This window comes from Triturus cristatus, chromosome 7 (genome assembly GCF_964204655.1).
Source record: "Triturus cristatus chromosome 7, aTriCri1.1, whole genome shotgun sequence".
Taxonomy (NCBI): Eukaryota; Metazoa; Chordata; class Amphibia; order Caudata; family Salamandridae; genus Triturus; species Triturus cristatus.
The window spans coordinates 792,997,142-793,018,295 of record NC_140590.1 but is presented as its reverse complement, the minus strand read 5'-3'; the positions used below and the strand labels follow the sequence as shown (position 1 = coordinate 793,018,295).

Genomic DNA, 21,154 nt, shown 5'->3' with positions numbered 1-21,154 from the left:
ACACCTCTACTCTCTTGCAGTGCGAGAAGCAGAAACATAAATGGTAGTTTTACCATTTTGTTTCTGCTTCTCGCACTGAGAAAGCAGTGGGGTGACGCTCCTCCACCCTGGTGGAGGAGCCGCCCCTGACCAGCACTTTGAGTCTTGAAATGACCACCATTTTTTTTTCTTAATAGCTGCAGGAGCCAGTTGATCCATATGTTAAGATATTTAACTGTGACTGCAATGCCCGAGCAGGTAGTCCAATTGGTATTTGAGTGATGAAGAAAACAATTTGCTTAGAAGTTGAAGCAAATCCCTTGAACACCATAGTGTTATACGAGTGCTACTGCCGACTGTAACCCTGGGTCCAGTTGATGATTTATTATGAATATTTTAGTTGTAGTATGTTGATCTCCTCGTAATAAAACCTAATTGATCAGGTAGTACTAAATCATAAACTAGTAAGTCATTTGTAGCCGGTATTGTACTAGATTTGCTGACTGATAGTGGCCAGGATTCACAGTGCTGTCCTGGTATTCCTGGTTTATGTGATCTAAAGAGCCTCCCACATTGTTTCAGATTGAACGTTTTTCCCTCCCCTCCTTAAAGAGTGCCAGTAGATAGTGAGCTAACATGGAGGCATATTTATAAAATTCACCCAATGGACTGCCCTTGCTGGTGCTTTACTGCCTGGTAGATTGTGGGTAGAGTTCGCTATCTCTTCCTTATTAACGGGTTGCATGAGCAATTCCTCATAACCACCCTTCAACCATGCAAGGGCAATGCAGTCTAGATCAGTGGCTTGTAACCTATGGTCCTGGGACTCCCGGGCGTCGGGGAAGCCTAATTAGTGGGTCAGCGACTGCTTATTACATGAATATAAACAGCATAAGTGTACAAAGAAAAACAAAATGTAAAATTGAAGATTTTAAAACATTTTGTGAATGAGGTAATTAAAAGTTTGAAGCTAAAAATGAGTACCTTCAAATTGATTTGTGGGTGCAGAGCAAGTACATCAAACAGAATATAGTGTGGGTGATGAGTGGCCTCAATTGAATTTATGAATGCCCCTACCTTCCCTTAAAATGTGTTTTAAATTGTAATATATGTGAATAAAAAAAATAATCACTATTATACTTTGCGAAATGCTTGTTTCTTTATTTGTGTATTGTTTTGCGGTTAAATTAATTGAAAATGCTTAAACCAGGCTCCCTAGCTTCCTGTAGTGACAGAGTAGGATTTCATTAATTGATTGGGGGTTCCCAGGTTCCAGTAATGAAGGGTGGGTCCACACAAGTGAAAAGGTTTAGTACTTTTCACTTGGGGTCTAGATCAAATGTTTGGCATTTCCTAGCGTGGCGCTTAGACATATATAAATCAGTATAATAGGGAGTAAAGGCTGAGGATGCTCTAGTTGTAATGACAGGGCTGACATATTGTGCTGGCAGCCCATGGGTGTTTGAGCAGGTCTGCTGAGGATCTGCCCCGTCTGTCCCCTCCCCTGGAGAAGCGTGCTTTTGCTCTGCGTGCATTTTTTTATTTTTTAGAACTAAACTAATAAAGCGAGGTTCAGGGTACGCAAGTTTGACTTTTTTTGTCTACATTTCTTTATTGGCTCTTTAACAGAACATGCCATACAGATACATGTATCATTTCTGCTTAGGTGCATGTGCCACAGATGGCAATTCAGGCAACAGCTTGCTGCACATTCTTGAGTGCAGTCCTCAGTAGCTAGTGCAGGTGCATTTGCCAGTATACATTGCAGTGCATATGGGAAATAGGGGGTAGGAGCTGATTAGTATGGCGCTTTGAGGGGAAGGGAGGGGAACCACAGTCTAGGGAATAACCATATTAACTGGGTCCCAACTCTGGTCTGTTAGTTCTCAACACGCCCCCACAGTCTGTGCGGTCCACACAGCTGTAGGATCAATGGGTACCTAGTTAGACTCCTGAAATGATTAGAGAGGGGAGGGTAGGGGGATGGGAATGTAGGACAGGGCAATAGTGTGTCCATGGAACGTCCCCACCGCATGTGCTGCTATGCCGCTGCTATTGCTGGTTTGTCTGTGCATGCTACTGGGGCCTGGGGCTCGCCCTCTGACTGCCAGCTGCACTGGAAGCCCTGCAGTATTACATTCCAGTCAGCCGCCATTGGAATTATATGGAATCCCAATGTATCTTCACGCTGCAAGGCAGATTTGACCCCTATAGTTTGTGAATTTCTTGTCCTAACACCTTTTATATGCGTCTAAGATTTGAGGACTGGGGGTGAAAGAACATCCAAGTACAGTGAGGAAAAGATACGTAGACAAGGGTAAGAAAATGTGTATGAAACAAGATCAGGAAGACCATGTTATTTAAGACTGAGGCAAGGACCAAAAAGCTCAGTGGGGGCAGCAAGAACATATACCGTGGAACCGTGAGAGTATGACAGCATGTGCAAAGAACCATGTTACAGAAAACCTGGTGGTAAAATAGTGAGCCATTGCACTTGGAGCACAAGAAGAACCAAAAAAAACGTCCAGGTCTTACTAGAGAATTTTTATGACATTGTTGACTATTATTAAACAGGACAGATACTCAGCCAAAGTTTACTGCAACGTAACGAAAACCTATCGTAAGCAATATAATTACAGTTTGGAACTCAAAAGGCCAAAAGCTTGTAATGCCAAGAAGTTCCGAATGTAGTGTCCAGAAAGAAAAAAAGAGTAAAGAGAACCAGAAGTCTTAGTGTCTCAGAAACTAAGAAGTTTTGCAGCATGAATCTTTCTGGATTCACTATGCTGTTATTCCGCGGTCTATTGGTTGGGTCCAGAATCTTGGTGTTTTTTCTCTTTTTGTCTTCCTGTGACGTCGGCGTGCTTCCTCCGGAAGCTTCCACCTGTGGGCGCCATCTTCAGATTCTTTTTTCCGCCGTTGGGTCTGGATCGTCACCGAGGAGTTCCAGAGTTTTTGGAAAAAAGGAAGAAATCAAGCAGAAAACCACCGAAAGTTGGAGTTTTCATCTAACAACCAGGAACACAGAGCCGGGACGTCTAAGGAGATGAAGATAAAGAACTTCGACGTTCAATGGAGAATGTGCACGCAGGGGGCTCCCTGAGCGCAGGAATGGACAAAACCCATTCAAATTTTGCCGTACTTGCCACCACAAATACGCGCAAAAGGACCAGCACCCGGTCTGCAACCGCTGCCTGCCAATAGACTACGAGAGCAAGGATTGCGAAGCCTGCTCGGCATTCACCCCCAAGCCCCACAGTCGGGGAAAGACAGAGGAGAACGAACTACGCCATGCAAGGCCAAGGAGAACCTCCGTCGCTCCTGGACTTGGGCCTCTCCAGCGTGGAAGAGGACAACATCGCAGAGGGACCAGAGGACTACTGTCGTAGAGACTGATAAGTCGACAAAGGAGGTAAGAGACACGTCGACCCCCTAAAACCCCGACCGACTCTCGAAAAACAGCCAAAGTCCTCGAAAGGAGCACTTGCGTCGAAGCAATCGACAGCCACAGCTGCGTCCACGGACAAACAGCCCAGCGGATCCTTCGAGAAGGACAGCCAGCGAAAGTTCAAGAGAAGCCTAGGTTGTCGAAGCACGCCCCCGAATAGGCACGCTCGATGGCGAAGGAAAAAGCCAAAGGCGACTTCGACATTGAAGAGAAGCACCGAAACTCTGGACGCCAAACAGGCGGCCGAAATGGAGAGGAAGAAATGAAGGCTCGAGGCCAAAATGGAGAGTATCCTCCAGAGGAAGAGGGTTTTCGAGGAACGGATGAGCAGATACACCATCCATTCGAAGCCCTCGACTGTTGAAGTAGAATTCGAAGAGGAGTTCGCCGCCGACCCGCCAAACTCCATAACCATCAGAGCAGCAGGACGAAGAGGGCCTGTATTGTTACGAGGGAGAAGGCGAGAAAGATCAACAAACAAACTTGGAATCGACTCCCTCGAGCGCGCAGGACCTGGATTGGCAGGACCTTGACGTCGAAAGCCCAGAAGAAGCCGTAGTCCTATCCGTTGAGGCCTTCGCCGCCAGGCGACATTGGCATCTACAACATGGTCATCAAGAATGCTGCAGCAACATATGGGGTCAAATTAGAGGAAGAAAAACCAAAAGCCTACTTCCTTTTAGAAACTCTGCTCCCCACTCAAACTAGGAGCCTATTCCTTCCCATGCTCCCAAGTGTACTGGACCAGGGAAGGGAAGCTTTCAAGGAGCCAGCAACCTGCAGGTCTGTCACCTCTAGAACAGAGAAAAAGTATAAACATTCCTTTAAGGATCCAGCATATATCCAGGGATCCGTACTGGCTGACTGCATTATAATGGCGACAGCCAGAAAGTGGGCCAACATTCCCACAAACTCAGGGTCACCTCCAGACCAGGAGAGTAAGAGGATAAGATCTCACAGGGAGGAAAATAGAGAGGAATGCAGCAATTCACTTGCACATTGCGAACTCCAATGCCCTAATAAACAGACATGCGTACCAACACTAGGAAGAGGTCGGACAGCTGCTCAAACATCTCCCAGAATACCAGCAGAGGGCAACACACCTGGTGGAGGAAGGCATGGCCAACATCTGCCTAAAATCAGCCCTGGATGCGGCAGACACATCTATCAGGCTCATGATGATTGGAGTGACTGAGAGGAGGCATGCCTGGCTAAGGATTTCAGGTTTCACACCAGAGGTCCAGAACAATTTTCTGAACACAGCCTTAAATGGGTAACAACTGTTCGGCACACCAGTGGACGACAAGCTGACACAGCTCAAAAAGGAGAATGAAACTGCGAGGGCCATGGGAGCACTGCAGTTCAGAGGGATGAGAAGGGGCACCCCCTCAAGGAGACCGAACGGCATAGGAGGAAACCAGCCGGGAACGTTGCACCAGAATTTCCAGCAAAGTAATCGGGGTAACAACCAGGCACAGCAAGGTCAGCAACAGCAAAACTGGCAGTATCAACCTAGGGGCCAGTTCTTTCGGGGGCGACCAAACGGACGTGGACAAACGAAGAGGGGGGCAGCAGCAATCCACCTCGAAGTGACTCAGCTGTACCGAACGTGGCCACCCACACATCTCTACGGGGGCGGCACAACAAAAGACTCAGGAAACAGTTACAAACACACAAAGGAGAAAACGGCGAACATGTAACACTGGTAGGAGGTAGGCTAAGACACTTCTACCAGGAGTGGAAGAAAATAAGACAAATGGATACTGAACATCATACAGTTCGGATACTGTATAGAACTGGAAAAAAAGCCACCAAACAGGAGGCCAACCAACAAAACGCGCACAGTAAAAGATCGCACTCCTCCTGCAGGAAGCACAAGAACTCCTCCATGAGGAGGCAATAAACCGTGCCGTTCAAAGAAAGAAACAAGGGAGTGTACTCCAACTACTTCCTTGTTCTAAAAGTGGACGAAATGTTAAGACCCATCCTGGACCTACGGTTCCTAAACCAATACATAAAAACTCAAATTCTAAATAATGTTGCTACAAGAAGTTATACCACAAATAAGGGATGGGGAATTTATGTCCACTATAGACCTCAAGGATGCCTACCTACACATTCCCATGAACCGAAAACACAAGCATCTACTGAGATTTGCCATCAACAAAGCGCACTACTAGTTCACGGCCCTAGCCTTTGTACTAAAATCCGTACCAAGGGTCTTCGCAAAATGCCTAACTGCGGTAGCGGCGCACTTACGAAGGCAGGGAATTCATGTATATCCCTACCTAGATGATTGGTTGGTAAAGGCGAATTCCTACAAACAATGCAGACTACATGCTCAGCGAGTCACGCACACGCTGACATAACTAGGTTTTTTGATACACTGGGGGGAAGTCCTCGATAGAAGCAGAACAGGTGAAGATCTTCCTGGGCGCACAGATCAAAACCATTCAGGGTTAGGGTGTTTCCCAGCGAGCAGAGAACCTTCGCACTGCTGAAGGAGACGCGTCCATACCGGAAGGATCAACCTCTGACTGAGAGGACAGTGAGCAAACTCATGGGGATGATGGCGTCCTGCATTCACCTAGTCCCCAATATCCGACTCCACATGAGACCATTCCAGGAATGGCTACTGCAGCAATGGTCACAGGCAACAGGGAGTTGGGAGGATCTAGTGGTTGTAACGCACGCAGTGCAAGAGGAGATCACATGGTGGAACAAAGAGCACATAAAGGGGAAACCATTTTAACCACCAACTCCAACAGTGACCATCACAGCAGACGCATCCCAAATGGGATGGGGAGCGCACATGAACCAGCTCAAAGTGAGGGGTTTGTTGACACAAACGGATGCGATAAGACATCAACTACCTGGAACTAAAGACCATGTTCCTTGCCCTAAAAGCCTTCCAGAGACAACTGTACGGCCAGATAGTGTTACAAACCGACAACACCACAACAATGTTCCTCATCAACAAGCAGGGAGGCACACAATCTGTGGCGCTATCAAGCCTAGCGCAGGAGATGTGGATGTGGGCCATCCCACTACAAATAGACCTCCTGGCGATACATCTACCAGGGAAGGAAAATGTGGAAGCAGACGGACTCAGCAGACAGACATCAGCATCCCACGAGGGGGAGCTCAATACACAGGAAACGCAAAAGCTTTACAAGAAGTGGGGGACCCCACAAATAGACTTGTTTGAAACACACCAGAATGCAAAATGCCAAGACTTTGCATCCAGACAGCCAGGGCAGCAATCCCAAGGAAATGTCCGATGGATAAGCTGGTCAAAGACATTTGCCTACGCTTTTCCCCCGATACCGCTGATGCACAAGGTGCTCAGCAAATGCAGAACAAGCATCATGACACTGATACTGGTAGCACCACAGTGGACCAGGCTGTCCTGGTTCTCACAGATAATGGAGATGGCACAGGGGCCACCACACAAGTTCCCAAAAAGAGACCTGCTCTCAATGCAAAACGGGGGAAGTACTCCACCCAGAACTAGAGCCTCAGCCTAGCAGCTTGGCTCCTGAAGACTTAGAGTTCGCACCCCTAAAACTCCCAGAGATCACGCTGGCGGTGCTGCGGGAAGCAAGAAACCTACCACACGGAAGTGTTATGTAGCAAAATGGAAAAGGTTCACCCAATGGTGCTAAAAGGAAAAGCTACAGAAGAGAATCACCAGGGAATCAACAGTGCTAAGATATTTAACACTTGATAAAGAGCAACCTAAGCTACACCTCGCTAAGGGTTCCCCTAGCAGCAATAGTAGCGTAAACAAGAGGAGAAACGGGGAAAAGTTTATTTGCATCCCTAGTAGTAAAAAGATTCCTCGAAGGGGCCAAACCAATCGCACCCCCACCCCCCCCCCCACCCCCCCCCCCCCCCCAAAAGGGTACCACCACCGGCATGGAACTTCAATGTAGTTCTCACGCAACTTATGAAGGCGCCCTTCGAACCCATTCACAAGGCCTCTCTACATATACTCACCATAAAGACAGCTTTTCTGGTAGCAATCACCTCGCTATGCAGGGTAAGCGAACTGCAAGCGCTAACACTACAAGAACCCTACATTCAAATTCACAATGACAGGGTGGTAATGAGAACAGACCCACACTTTATGCCAAAGGTGGTGTCAAGGTTTCACTTAAGCCAGACAATACAGATACCAAGTTTCTTCCAGAAACCATCCACAAGCGCAGAAAGGGCACTGCACACTCTAGACGCTAGGACAGTGATGCATTACATTGAGATAACTAAAGATGTAGGAAAACAAAGTGGTTCTTTGTGTCTTTCTCAAGCTGTTTCTTGGGAATACCGGTAACACAAGGCACCATCGCACGATGGATCGCAGAGACAATACAATTCTGCCACAAGCAGGGAGTCCAAGAACTACAGGGAGCGGCACAAGCCCACTCCACCAGAAAAGGAGCAGCAATAGCCTTCCTGACGAACACACCCATCCGAGACATTTGCCTGGCGGCAACATTGGCCTCAGTGCACACGTTCACTAAGCACTATTGCGTAGATATACAGATGAAGAAGGAAGCACAAGTAGGACAAAGTGCTTCAACATATATTCAACAAACAACGCTCATCTTCCACCCAGCCGCCACAAACTTAGCAAACCGCTACAAAGTCTATGCACAACATAGTAAATCCAGAAAGATTCACGCTGCAAAATGAATAGTTTCTTAACTGTCGGTGTAGTTTTGCAGCTTGAAGACTTTCTGGATTCACTAACGAACCCACCCACCTCCGCCATAAAGATGACAAGAGGAAGGGGATAAAAAAAATGAAAAACAGACTGATAAAGAAAAGGATTAACAAAACAGCATAAGACAAGAAAAAAAGAATCTGAAGATGGCGCCCAAAGGTGGGAGCTTCCGGAGGAAGTACACCAACGTCCCGGGAGGACACCAAATGGTGGGACGTCGACGCCCATCTGGGCCACGAAAAAAAGAGAAAACAAAGTCTTCAAGCTGCAAAACTACACCGACCGGTGAGAAACTATTAGTTATCTTCCTGAGGTGCCCCTAGAAGAAGTAAAGCTTGTAATAAAAGGAGGCAATACCTTCTTTTAAGACTCAATTTGACTCTCGTAAATGTTGAAGTGTATCCCGACTCGAACACTCAATCTAGGAAACAGCAATCACTCTGAGGTAGATAAGAAAAACCATTGGAACACATTAAATAAACTTATTATTGGAATAGTGTCAAACCCTATCCAAACTTTATCCAAGTGACCAGCAGCAAAATCCCACCATCTATAAAGAGTGCTCTCCAGGAATATACAACTTAAAATTAAAAAATCAAAAAATTTAAAGATACAGGTAAGAGTGGAAACTGAAATGGGATAATACCTTATCAGAGTAATAAAATATAATTCGTAGTAGATTGAAATCGGAATTAGTGGCAATTTTCAAGCATCAAAAATCCTGGGAGACAGCAGTCCATGCTATGCTAAACAATGGAGACCAGTAAAACATTGTGAATCAAAGCTCCTCAAACGATGCCACTTAACCCGTTCAAAGGAACAATGTCTTGTAATAAATTGTAATTGCAATGCTACTAGCATATTAACGCCTGTAATGTCAAAAGAACTAGTAAATAGCTGTGCTCCTAGAAGAGGAGACCCGTTAGCCATGTTTGTATTTCATGCCCCGTTACGCCGGAAATGTCACAAGGCACACCACTAATAAGTAACCAACACCGCTCTGGGTCTGCACTTTTTTCTACAACAGGTCTCCTAAAGGGGGTGACGTGTTGGAAACTGCTGCCCATTCGATAAACCAGATCATATTAAACTTAACTGGCCACAGAGAGCGCACCACCAGTCAGTCAAACCCCACGCTACTCGCCGGTGAGGTTCTCCAGGTGCTGGAGGGAGGATGGGTGATGGGGGAGGGGGGGGGGGGGGGGGGAGGTGGGTGCTGCTCCGAGTCAGCCCAAAAAGCCAGGTCTTGAGGCTCTTCTGTAAGGTGGGTAGGGGACTGTCTGATGATCGGGAGCTTATTCTAGGCTGCGGTGAGAGGAAGGCTCTTCCACCTGCTCTGGTTCTGTGGATGCGCAGGGTTTCTGCTAGGGCAAGGTCGGCGGAGCGAAGGTTTCTTTTTGGTAAGTGGAAGGAGACTTTCGTTGAGGTATTTGGGTCCGGTGGTGTGGAGGGATTTGTAGGCGTGGGTGAGTAGCTTCAAGGTTCCTCCCTTCTTGACGGGAGCCAGCCAAGGTCTTGCAGGTGTTGGGTGATGTGCTCATGTCGTGAGATGCTGAGGACGAGTCTGGCTGCGGTGTTCTGGATGGTCTGGAGTTTGCCTAGCAGGGATTTGTTAATTCCAGCATAGATGGCGTTTCCGTAGTCCAGTCTGCTAGTTAGGAGTGCGTGGGTGACGGTCTTTCTTGCTTCGGGGGGGTTTGGGGAATCCACTTTAAGGTCTTGCGTAGGATATGGAGGGTGTTGAAGCAGGTGGAGGCGATTGCATTGATCTGTCGGGTCATGGTGAAGGAGGAGTTGAGTATGATGCTGAGGTTCTGGGCGTGGTCCGCAGGGGTGGGTGGGGTGCTGAGGGCAGTGGGCTGCCAGGTGTTGTCCCATGCTGGGGTGGTTGGTCCAAGGACTTTGGTCTTCTCAGAGTTGAGCTTCAGACAGCTGCTGTTCATCCAAGCTGCAACGTCTTTCATCCCTCCCTGGAAGCAGTCTGGTGGTTTCGGGGAGCTTTGTGCGGAAGAGGATGCGCTTGGTGTTGGCGTAGGATACAATGCTGAGTTTATGCTATCTGAAGAGCGTGGAACTGAGCGATGAACCTTGTGGTACTCTGCAGTTGATCTCTGGGTTCCGAGAGGAAAGGTGGGAGTCTGATCCTTTGGGTTTGATTAGCGAGGAAGGAGCGGAGCCAGTCTAGGGTGGTTCCCTGTATTCAGTAGTTGTGGAGTCTGCCTGCGAGGGTGCGGTGGGAGATTGTTAAAGGCTGCGGAGAGGTAGAGTAGGATGATGGCTGCAGTGTGGCATTGGTGGAGGAGCGTGTGGAGGTAGTCTGTGGCGGTCTCGGATGGCGGTCTCGGTGCTGTGGAATCCGGATTGGGAGGAGTCGAAGATGGAGTTCTCTTGGATAAAGTTTGTCAGATGGTCATTGACTATCTTCTCGGTGACTTTGGTTGCGAAGGGAAGGAGCGAGATGGGTAGGTAGTTCTCCAGGTCAGTCAGGTCTGAAGAGGGTTTCTTGAGAAGGGGCTTGACTTCTGCTAGTTTCCAGGTGTCGGGGAAAGTGCCGGATTCAAAGGTGGCATTGATGGTGCATTGTAGCTGGGGCGCTATGGCGGTGGCTCTGTGGAAGATGTGTGGAGGGTAGGGGTCTCCTGAGTGAGTGCTCTTCATGGTCGAGGTAGTATCTTCGGTGGTGACCGGGGTCCAGGTGATGGTGGGCTGGTTGTCGTCGCAGGAGGGAAGGGTGGTTTCTGGAGTCTGCTCCCTGAAGTTGTCGTAGAGGGCCTTGATTTTCCGGTGGAAGTAGGAGCTTAGCTTGTTGCAGAGGTCCTGGGAGGGAGTGATGTCCATGGCTTTGCTGGGGGGTTGGGCGACTTACTGGATAATGCTAGTTCCTTTGAGTTGCTGGAGTTGGTGAGGATTTTGTTCCAAATGAAGGTCTTTGTGGATCTGATGCATTGGTTGTATTCGGTCATGGCTTTCTTGTAGGTGGTCAGGTCTTCCGTGGTTTTGCTGTTTCTCCATCGTGTTTTGAGACGTCGGCAGGAGTGTCTGGCTTCTTAGAGGTCAATGGTGAACCAGGTGGCCTTCAGTGAGCGTTGTATGTTGGTGCAGATGGGTGCAAGCTTGTCTGTGCAGTTGGTGATCCAGCGGTGTAGTTCCTTGGCTGGAATTTGCGTCTGTCGAGGCGGGGGGGGGGGGGGGGGGTTGGTTACAGCTGAGGGTGGGTTTGAGAGCGGTGGGGGTGTTGAAAGAGAAATTTATGCAATGGTGGTCCATTGTGGCTGAAGCAGATTTTCCCACCTACGAAGATGGGGTCGAAGTTGTGTCCTACCTTTTGGGTAAGGGTGGTGACTAGCTGTTTCAGTCTGAAGATGGCGAGGTTGTCCAGGATAGTGGTGGAGTAAGGGTAGCTGAGGATGTAGAGAACGTTCAGGTCTCTGAAGAGTATGTAGTCCATGGAGGCGATGGTGTGCGGTGTGATGAGGTCAACAATGGTAGTGGCGAACAAGGCGCCGAGTCCAGGGGGGGGGGGTCTGTAGGCGAGGGTGCCGCAAAGTGGTTCTGGAGCTGATCTAGAAATGGCGGTGTTTGGTTGTGGCAGAGGGGTCAATCATGGTTGAGGTGGATAGTCGAAGGGAGCTCTAGTGTGCGATGACTAGTCCTCCTCCTGGGTGGTTGTGGCGGCCCTTCCTCTGGATCTTGTATCTGTTTGGGATGGCGGGGGTGGAGGAGGCGTTGTTCCAGATTTCCGTGAAGGCTATGTATGTCGAGAGGGTGTCCCAGATCTCTATTACATGTCTGTGCAGGGAGCGCCCGTTGAGAAGGATGTACTGCAGGGCTTCTGTGGTATTGGGAGTCCGGCGTGGGGGCGGTGGCTGTGTACAGTCACCCGCCCGTGATCAGCATGCAGACATCTGGCAGCCAGCGTCCGGCATGTAAAAACGTAGCAACTGAAGTGAGGTCAGGAGGTGCCATAAAATGACCGTAGGCATTGCCCACACAAACCACTAAAACATCACTCTTCATGAAGTGTACAAATGTGCAGTTAAGACATACAAATTACGAAGCCATGGCCCGGCGTCCATAGCAATCCTCCAAGCAAGGTCACGGCAAGTCAAAGCCACACTCACAAGATCACGTCTTCCCTGAGGTAGTAACAGTTTCTCAGGTGTTTAGAACACTAATTGAAAACCCTCCATCTTAGTGCTGTTGACACACCTACTCTGCTCCCTCAAATTACATCAGGGCTACCCTTCCAAACATGCGGACTAAATACTGCATAATTTGTCATTAAGACTATATTCCCAAATACTAAAAATTGCAAGTGGTATCAGAAGTAAGCTTGCACCATTCATGCATCTATGGCCCGTTTGTCACTGTATTTTGAGCCCAGCAATTCACGTGCAGTCTCTGGGAACCAGCTCTAGAAACTGCACATAGGGACTAAACAATATGTACCGTAGATGCACCGGAATATGGCACCACTTTTACCAATAGAGGACAAATAGCATATCGGGGTGGAATGGAGGTGTTCAGCTCCACCATACATTAATTTAAAGTTTTGAGTGGTCAATAGCCAACGACATATACATATTTGCCAATGTACGGTTTATGGTGCTACCGTCCTGTTTGAAGTTTGGCGTAGCTATTTAGCTACAAACAGAGAAGAAATAGTGGGAATCAAACCACCAAGTCCCGATAACAAACATGACAAGGCAGTGAACAGGTAGCACCCCCTAGACAGAATTTGGGGCAGTTCATAACTTATACTAATGACACATCCACTGAGTTGATAAGTGAGAAGGAACACTGTAATGGATTCAGGAGATCACAGTAAGTATGATGTTAGCAGAACCAGCCAAAGATTGCAAACTCTGAACCCTGTTCCAAAACGCAAATGGAGCCACTGGTCCTGTTCATGTAAGTAATAGGTCTTATGAGCATGTAGCGATCAACAGGAAACACATGCAGTACATCAAACACTACAGAGAAGTGCAAGAGAGTTATTATAGGAAAAGGTGTAGTTTGTGATCTTAATTGATTCACTAGTACACCGATCTTAGTCTACATATCCACTTGGTTTCCAGGTGTCCGTTTCCCATTGCCTCCCCTCCAAAAAAGCAGGGCTAAATCTATTCCATGAAACCTAACATTTGCTCTATTGGCTGCACTGTTACAATGGTGTAAGATCAGTGAGTAAGAGCAATCCTGGTTGACGCATGCCCTGTGATGTTCCTGAATATAAGTTAATTGCCGTGTAGAGCTGCCTATGTATATCTTGTTACAAACACAGATGTAGATGACAAAGCACGATTGACAGTGTCGAATGTCATAGCTCTTCTCCTATATTATACAATAATTGTCTTGTCTTGTTCAACCCCAAGTGACCGATATTAGTCGTCCCAAGTATAATAACCTGTAGGTCGTTTGAGCCAAGTGATCCGTTCCTTCATTTTGGGTAGAGTAACTTCGACATACACTATAGATTGAGGGTTTGCTTGAGTGTATTGCCAACTTCAGGGACCCCTTTTAGCAGTGACCAATGCTTGTTCAAAATCTTTAAAATCTCATGATTGAGGATGTAGATTGGTGATAAGTGACGGACATTACTTTGGTTCAAGCTTTTAGTTTGATCTTTAGAGTTTCGCTGAGGTTAGTTTTTCTGGCCCTATTGACTGCGCACTATAGTCCTCTGTATCCCATGGTTCTCAGCCTAGAGATGGCATGTTGATCGGAGTGGCTATCCTCACTACAGCTCCTCCGTATTCTAATCGTGTCCCCAAAAGGGATCACACATTTAGTGCAGGTTGGATGTGCACTTTCATAGTGTAGAATACTATTCACAGCTCCTTCCTGAAGTGTGTAGTGTATTGTCAGATGCATAGAATTGAGTATCCAGGAATTGGATACGTGTTTGTGACCTGTTCAATGTGAATGTAACATTCAAAGGGTTATTATTGAGATCGCTAAAGTAGGACTTAATCTCATTCTCTGTGCCAGCCCAAATGATGATCTTTGTAACGTCCCCAGTATTGGATAGCCTTGGTCCACTCCACAACTAGTGGGGCCCAAAGCTGGATGTGTTCTACCCAACCCTGAACAAATAAATGTGTATTTATTGACGTAAATAGTTTTAGACTTACATGTGTCCTTTGCAAACTTGCTGCCCTGAGAAAGCCTGTAACAAGGCGTAACGAGTTGGCTGCCTGTGTATCTTCTGAGGAAGAACCTAATTAAAGACTAGCAGTAGCAAAGGATCTACTCGTGTCTTCTGCTGTTTCATTAATTATATTCCTTGTGTACACTGTTCTGTTGCCTCTAGACTGTCTAAATATTTTAAAAAATGATCTTGGAGAACAAATTCATTCAGAGCTTGAAATGGCTTGTGGTTATTAGTACCAACCCTTCACAAGGGCCTGTCATAGAATGTTGGTAGGTTTGCTATTTGGAAGTTACCGGTTATGTATGATAAATCTTTCCCTAACCCCCTGCTAGTTTTCCTCGAAGGTTATCGGTTTGCTTCTTCCCCTCCCTGAACGTGCCTACTAAAGATGTAATGTTTAGGAACTTTGTTCCCTTTATACAGCTGTTGACACACTCTTTTCTTATGTTTGACCCCATGACGGGGAATGTTGTAATTGGTTTTGACTTGATTGCTGATAAGTTATATTAACTGAAATCTTTAACCTTCCACTCCGACAGCATGTGAATGTGCATCTTCACCTCCAACAACATCAAGACTTTTATAATAAAAATGCCTCGAGCATTTTCGGTCTGCTACATGTCAGCCCCTGGTAAATGGTACCCTAGGTACCCAGGGCCTTGTGTCCAGGGAAGGCCTCTAAGGGCTGCAGCACTCATTGTGCCACCCTTAGAGGCCCTGTACCCTTACACACACACACACACTCACACTGCCCTTGCAGGCTGAGTGTCTGGGTACAAGACAAAACAGAGTCAACATGGCACACACCCCTGTGTGCCATGCCCACCACCTACACTGCCATGGCATACATCAGCCACCCCTCTAGCTGGGTGCCCTATGCCAATGGTGTGGGCACAGGAGCAGGAGCCCTGTGCCCCTACAGTACCCAGGTCCATTCCTGGGCACTGTAAGTGCAATGCTGCCATTTAAGAGTATATGGTGCTGGGAGCTCGTCAAACACGAACTCCAGAGCACCATAATGGCAACACTGCAGACTGAGGTTTGGTATCAAACTTCCCAGCACATTAAACCCGCTTTGATGCCAGTGTGGGATTTAATGTACCAAGCACCCCAGAGGGCGTCTTAGAGAGATGCCCCCTGAAACCTAACCTAAAATCCACGTCTGTTCTGAGGCTGCCACACAGTAGACATGTTGCTGGACCCTTGGGTAGGAGAGCCCCTGCTCTTCTGGGTCTGCAACAATGCACATCCTGGGTGAGGTGCTAAATCTCCTCCCCCAGGATGGGCAGGGGGAAGCTCCAAAGGCATGCCGCCTCTGTGAGCTTTTCCAGGCCACTGCAACCCCCCTCTGGCGGAAAGCTTGGGCGGAAACCCCAAATAAGGGCAGGGGATGTGCCAGCCTGCCAACCCCACACCTCAGGTGGGGGAGGCGAGGTGTAGCACATCTCCGGGCTCTCGCCATCTTGAAGATGGGCAGCCCTGCCCAATCAGGACTAGGCTACTGCCCCCCTCCCACAGGAGAGAGGCATGATAGGGGGTGTACCCACCCCAGGACAGGGACCGATTGGTCCCTGCCCTTCACCTACCTGTAACGCCCCTAAATCTAGTATTTAGGGGCGCCCTGAACCTTCCTTCTCCAGATTCCAAAATCCGAAGGAGAGCTAGAAGAAAGAAGACCTGCCCTGCAGCTGCTAAGAGGAAGACACGAACTGCTTTGGCCCCAGCCCTACCGGCCTGTCGACCCTCGAACCTGTTCCTGCTCCAACCCAGCATCTCTTGTGGCCAGCAACCTCTCAAACCCCCGAGGACCTGGCTACCTTTTGACTCTAAGCCCCCTGGGACTCCCATGAGTAGAGGCTCTACTCAAAAACTACTTCTAATCCCTGGCATCAGCCCGGAACCGCGAACCCAGCACACTCTACACCCGCCAAGTCTGGCCTGTGCCGGAGTGAACAAAGACCACGAGGACGACCCCACGGTGACTGTGACCCCGAGTCCGGCACCCAAGGACCTCCCTCGACACTCCTGAAGAAGCCTGCAGCCTCAGAACCAGGTGCCCCGCCAACCGCTATCAACAGAGGGTAAGATTTCCCGACACCAAAAAGCACCCCTGCACCCGGCGCCCCTGTGGCCCCCTGGACCCAATTCCGGGGTACCTACCTATCCTCCAACTACCCAACTTACCTCTCGAAGTGGTGGTGGCACCTGAAGAATCTTCGTCCCTGAGCTTGCAGTCTTTTTCTAAACCGGAGATTTCCCATTGAAATCAATTGAGCGCACGAAGGCTCAAAAGCACCCTGCACCCAGCCGTCCGAGTGGCCCTGGCAGTGCAACCTCTACACCTATCTACCTTCCCACTTGCCCTGAGTAAGTGACCAGGAGCCCAGCTCCCACAGCCGCGTGGCCTGCTAGTCAGCAGCCACCAACCAAGGCCCCTGTACCTCTCATAGAATAACATTGGGCCTAACTCTCTCTGCACCCGGCTGCCCTTGTGCCGCTGAGGGTGAACCAACTGTACCTACCTGACCCTGGGAGACCCCTGAGTCTATGCCCAGAACCTTAACTCTGCCAGTCGAGTACTTACCTTTAAACCGATAACTCAATTTTCTCCATAGGGTAACATTGACTGGCTTTTCCTGAAATTTCTTCTAAGTGTGGACTTTTCTAAAAGTAAAATATTCACCAAAAATCTACAGAGTAACGAATACTCACCTGCTCTTAGGTGAGCTCCCAGTGCTGGATCTTGGTGCCCACACTGACTCTGAAAAATACTTGCAATTGTACTTACCAGTAACCCAATTTTCTCACATAGGAAATCATTGACAGTTTTTCTGTGAAATTTCTTCTAAGTGTCAATTTCTGCAAACTTTAAATATTCTTTAAAAATCGTGTAATATCTGAAAACATAATTACTTACTTTTTTTGGATAAAAGTACCAGTACATTTTTTATATATAAACCATTGGCCTAGAGTTCAGTTATTGAGTGTGTGAGACCATTTGTGTGTGTGCAGCAAATGCTTTACACTGTCCTCTGATATGGCCTTACTGCTCGACCAAGCTACCACTTTAGAGAGTAAGGTTATATCTACCTTTAGCCTCTACCAAACCTCTGTTGACTCTGTACACCCTGTACCTATTTGGGAACAGTATATACAGAGCCACTTTCTCACAGGCTGTGATATCACACAAACTACATCCTTTTAGGTCCTGAAGGCCCCCTGACCCGCATGGGCAAACTCCAAGGGCCGAAACATGTCGACCGCCTATATGGACATAGGAGTGCGGTAGACTAATGTGTCTTCACACGCACCTCACTGTTTTGATCTATCTCGATTACCAAACTGAATAAAGGTACAGTTTAGGTAATGAGACCTTCTTTTTTGTAAACTCACTTATCACACCCCACAGAGCACACTCATATTTTGTTATATCTGATCGGTACTGTACTAACAGCATCATTGGGTTTCTTTTTTTGCTTCCTGCACCTGGAGGTACCACGGGCTATCACGTTAACAAGGTGGAGAATCAAGATACACCGCCCCACGCCCTGTATACGTGAAAGAGGGTTTTTTACTGACCGACAAGAGCACCGAACCCTGGTTACTCGGGTACAAGTGATCCATTCCCCTCTGATAATTTGTACTACGTAAGGAAGCTGAATGGATCACAGCTCCTTCTCTCCCCCCCCCCCATCCCCCCTTTTATTAGACATGGGTCAAATCCCCCAAAGCCGCCTTAGCGTGTCTTTACTTTGCTTTTTAGTTGTGCTTTGCTGATTTGGATAACAGTCGGAAGTTAGATCCAGTTTTAACATTGAAGAGGCTAGTTCTAGGTACTTCACCTAGGCACTGGTCTTGTCCTTGAACATTGCCATAAGGGCACCCGTCAGGGACTTGGTCGGCCCGCGTCACCTGGAAGTAGTAATTGTCTTTTTTTGCATGCTACGCCCATGCCTGCGAGGTTAAATTCCCGGTGTATTAAAGTGCGCTGAGTGTGCTTTGGCATGCCAAATACCTTTTTTTATGACCATGTGTGGTTTCTCTCTCGTGCCAGTTAGCCTTCCAGGATAGGCATGGTGGCCACAACTTGGTGTTGGACACAGTCTCTCACCTCACACTAGCCACCAGACTGCATGATGCTGGCCTCTGAGAAAAGGCCCTCACTGGATACATTCATTTCTAACAGGCAGAACTCAGCAAGTCAGACTCTCACCCTCCCTCTCAGAACCAACAAAGACCAGATGTGGAGTATCCCAGGGATCCTCACTCAGCCCCACCCTCTTCATCATCTACATGGCCCCCCTCGCAACCATCGTCCGAAACCATTGGATCAAAAGTCTCCTACGCTGACGACACCCAGCTCATCCTCACCAAGGAACCAAACATCACTAAGCACAACTTCCAAGAAGGGATGAAAGCCGTCGCCACCTGGATGAAGGACAGCTGCCTGAAACTCAACTCCGAGAAACCAAAAGTCCACCCCCTCAACATGGGACAATACCTGGTGGCCTCCCGCCCTCAGGCAACCCAAACCTCCCCCTCCCCGACCATGCACAAAACCTCTGCATCATACCGGACTCATCACTCACCATGAACTGCCAGCTCAACGCTGTATACTCTGCCTGCTTCAACACCCTCCACATACTCGAAGCTGTTCAAATGGATCCCCTCTAATCCAAAAAAAACTGTCACACAGGCCCTCATCACTCACTAGCAGATTGGACTATGGCAACACCCTCTACGACGAAATAAACAAAAAAACTCATTTGCAAGCTCCAGACCATCCAGAACTCTGCAGCCAGACTGATCCTGTACATCCCCCACTGCAAGCACATCTCCCAACACCTCCGCGACCTCCCCTGGTTCCCCATTGAAAGAATAACCTTCAATCTCCTCACGCGTGCATACAAGACCCTCCACAACATCACGCCAACATACGTAAACAACCGCCTCGCCTTCCACTCACCCAAGAGAAATCTCCGATCAGCCGACCTCTCTGTGGCCACCATTCCACGCATCTACAAGACCAGAATAAGTGGAAAGTCCTTCTCCTACCCTGCAGCCAACACCTGGAGCGACCTCCCCCCCTTCCACCTCTGGGGAAGCCCTACACTGTTTCAGTGCAGTAAGGACCTCAAGGCCTGCCTTTTCAGATGACCACACCACCCTACGAAGGCCACCCCTGAGCCTGGAGACCCTCGCAGGTGAGTAGCTACGCTTACAAACCCCTGATTGATGGTTTATACTCTATGTACTTGTGGTTAGGTGAGATCAAACGGATTTGTGCAATTGTTCAAGGAGAATATAAACGTCTGGATATAAACGTGGTATTTGAACCTTTCCCACTGTCGCCACTGCCAGGTTGTGTTGGTACGCCGAAGCTTCAAGTTCTGAATGGCCATGTCAAATATAATATTCACGATTTCTGTATTTATTCTTTAAAACCTAAACCAAATAGTTGCTCTTTGTGGATGTTTTTTCTTTTTTATGCGCTAGAATGCAAATCAAATAGTAGAACGTGGAACTATATTACTTACAACTGAATGTTTTCATCAGCCGGTAAATAGACAAAACGTCGAATTAGAATAAAAAAGCGAGCCCAAAATAGTACTAATGCGTGAGGGGGTTTCACCTCTTAACCTGGGTGACGGACGCATCTTTAACCACAGCCCTCCTTGCCGTTTGAGGAGATGGATGGGGACGACACTGGATCCAATTCAGAGATACCCACCTTACGACCTTTTTACTTGGTAAGAGGTAGTCTTTGAGGGTTCTTTGGCTCTAGTGAAAGTCATTATTATTTTCACCGTTTGCTGAAGAAAAGGAGCAGGACCTTCTTTTTCGCAACGACTCGTTATTCCGTTAAAATGTCTTATGACTTACTGAAACCTGTGTTGCTTCCAAGAGATGTGCCGCGTCGTTTACATGTTTTGTTACTTTTCTTCTCTAGTGGGTGTGCCCTAGGGGAGGACGCATCCTAGGGCTGTCAAGTGGATCCTGTTGGCAGGCTTTCGGTGCGGGACCTGCTGTGCCTCTGGAGGAACAGCTTGCCTCTTGGCTCCAACTGGGGCAGGGGGGGGGGGGGGCGGGCATTGGTATAACCAGTGTAACCAGTTTTTGAAGTAGTTGTATTACCAGCCCGCTCGCAATTTCTGCTGAGGGTCTGTCTGCCCCATTACCAATCAAGAACGAGCGGGAGTGCCTTCATTTGCTTAAAGCTGCAGTTTATTTTCATTTTGGGATCCTGTTCGTGTTGAGTACTGGAAGCCTGCTAAGGTTCCTGGGTGAAGTAATTAGTTAATATTCGCACCAGCTGCCAGGAGGACATTCGTTCTGGTTTTGAGCACTGGCACTACGTAGGACCCAGCAATGTACACCTACTTTATTTGCGCTCTAGTTATTTAGGGTGTCGAGATCTGACTTAGTGCAAAAAGACAGATGGTGGACGGAATGGTGAGCAAATCAAACATTAACCCCCCAGTCACAGATCTGGGTTAAATCCATCGATTTTCTGTTTTGACTTAGATCAATGAGTTTTGATGACAGCCATGCAATTTGTTCTTGTCTGTGTAACCTCCATGTCACGGCCCCCCAAAAACTGCGTGTGTTTATGCTTTCTAAAGGAAAATATAGGTTTGAACTGTCATCGCTCTTTTTTAAGTAAATAACTATTTCTTATCTCTAGTTTCATTAGTCCTAACATCAAGTTTGGTAATTGCAAGTTATAAATATGGGATCTCATCAGACACTTGCGTTTTTGTAGTATTTCCTTTTGGGCAGATTACAATAGAAATGCAAATAGCAGCCATGATTTATCCTTCTCCAGTGGCGCCAAAGCAAACGTCCA

General features: G+C 47.8%; 1 protein-coding gene across 4 annotated transcripts in view; it reads left to right on the top strand.

Annotated features, from left to right (window-relative positions):
• Positions 1-21,154, top strand: part of LARP1 (La ribonucleoprotein 1, translational regulator) — a 938,019-nt gene that overhangs the window by 157,862 nt on the left and 759,003 nt on the right. The window lies entirely within an intron of this gene.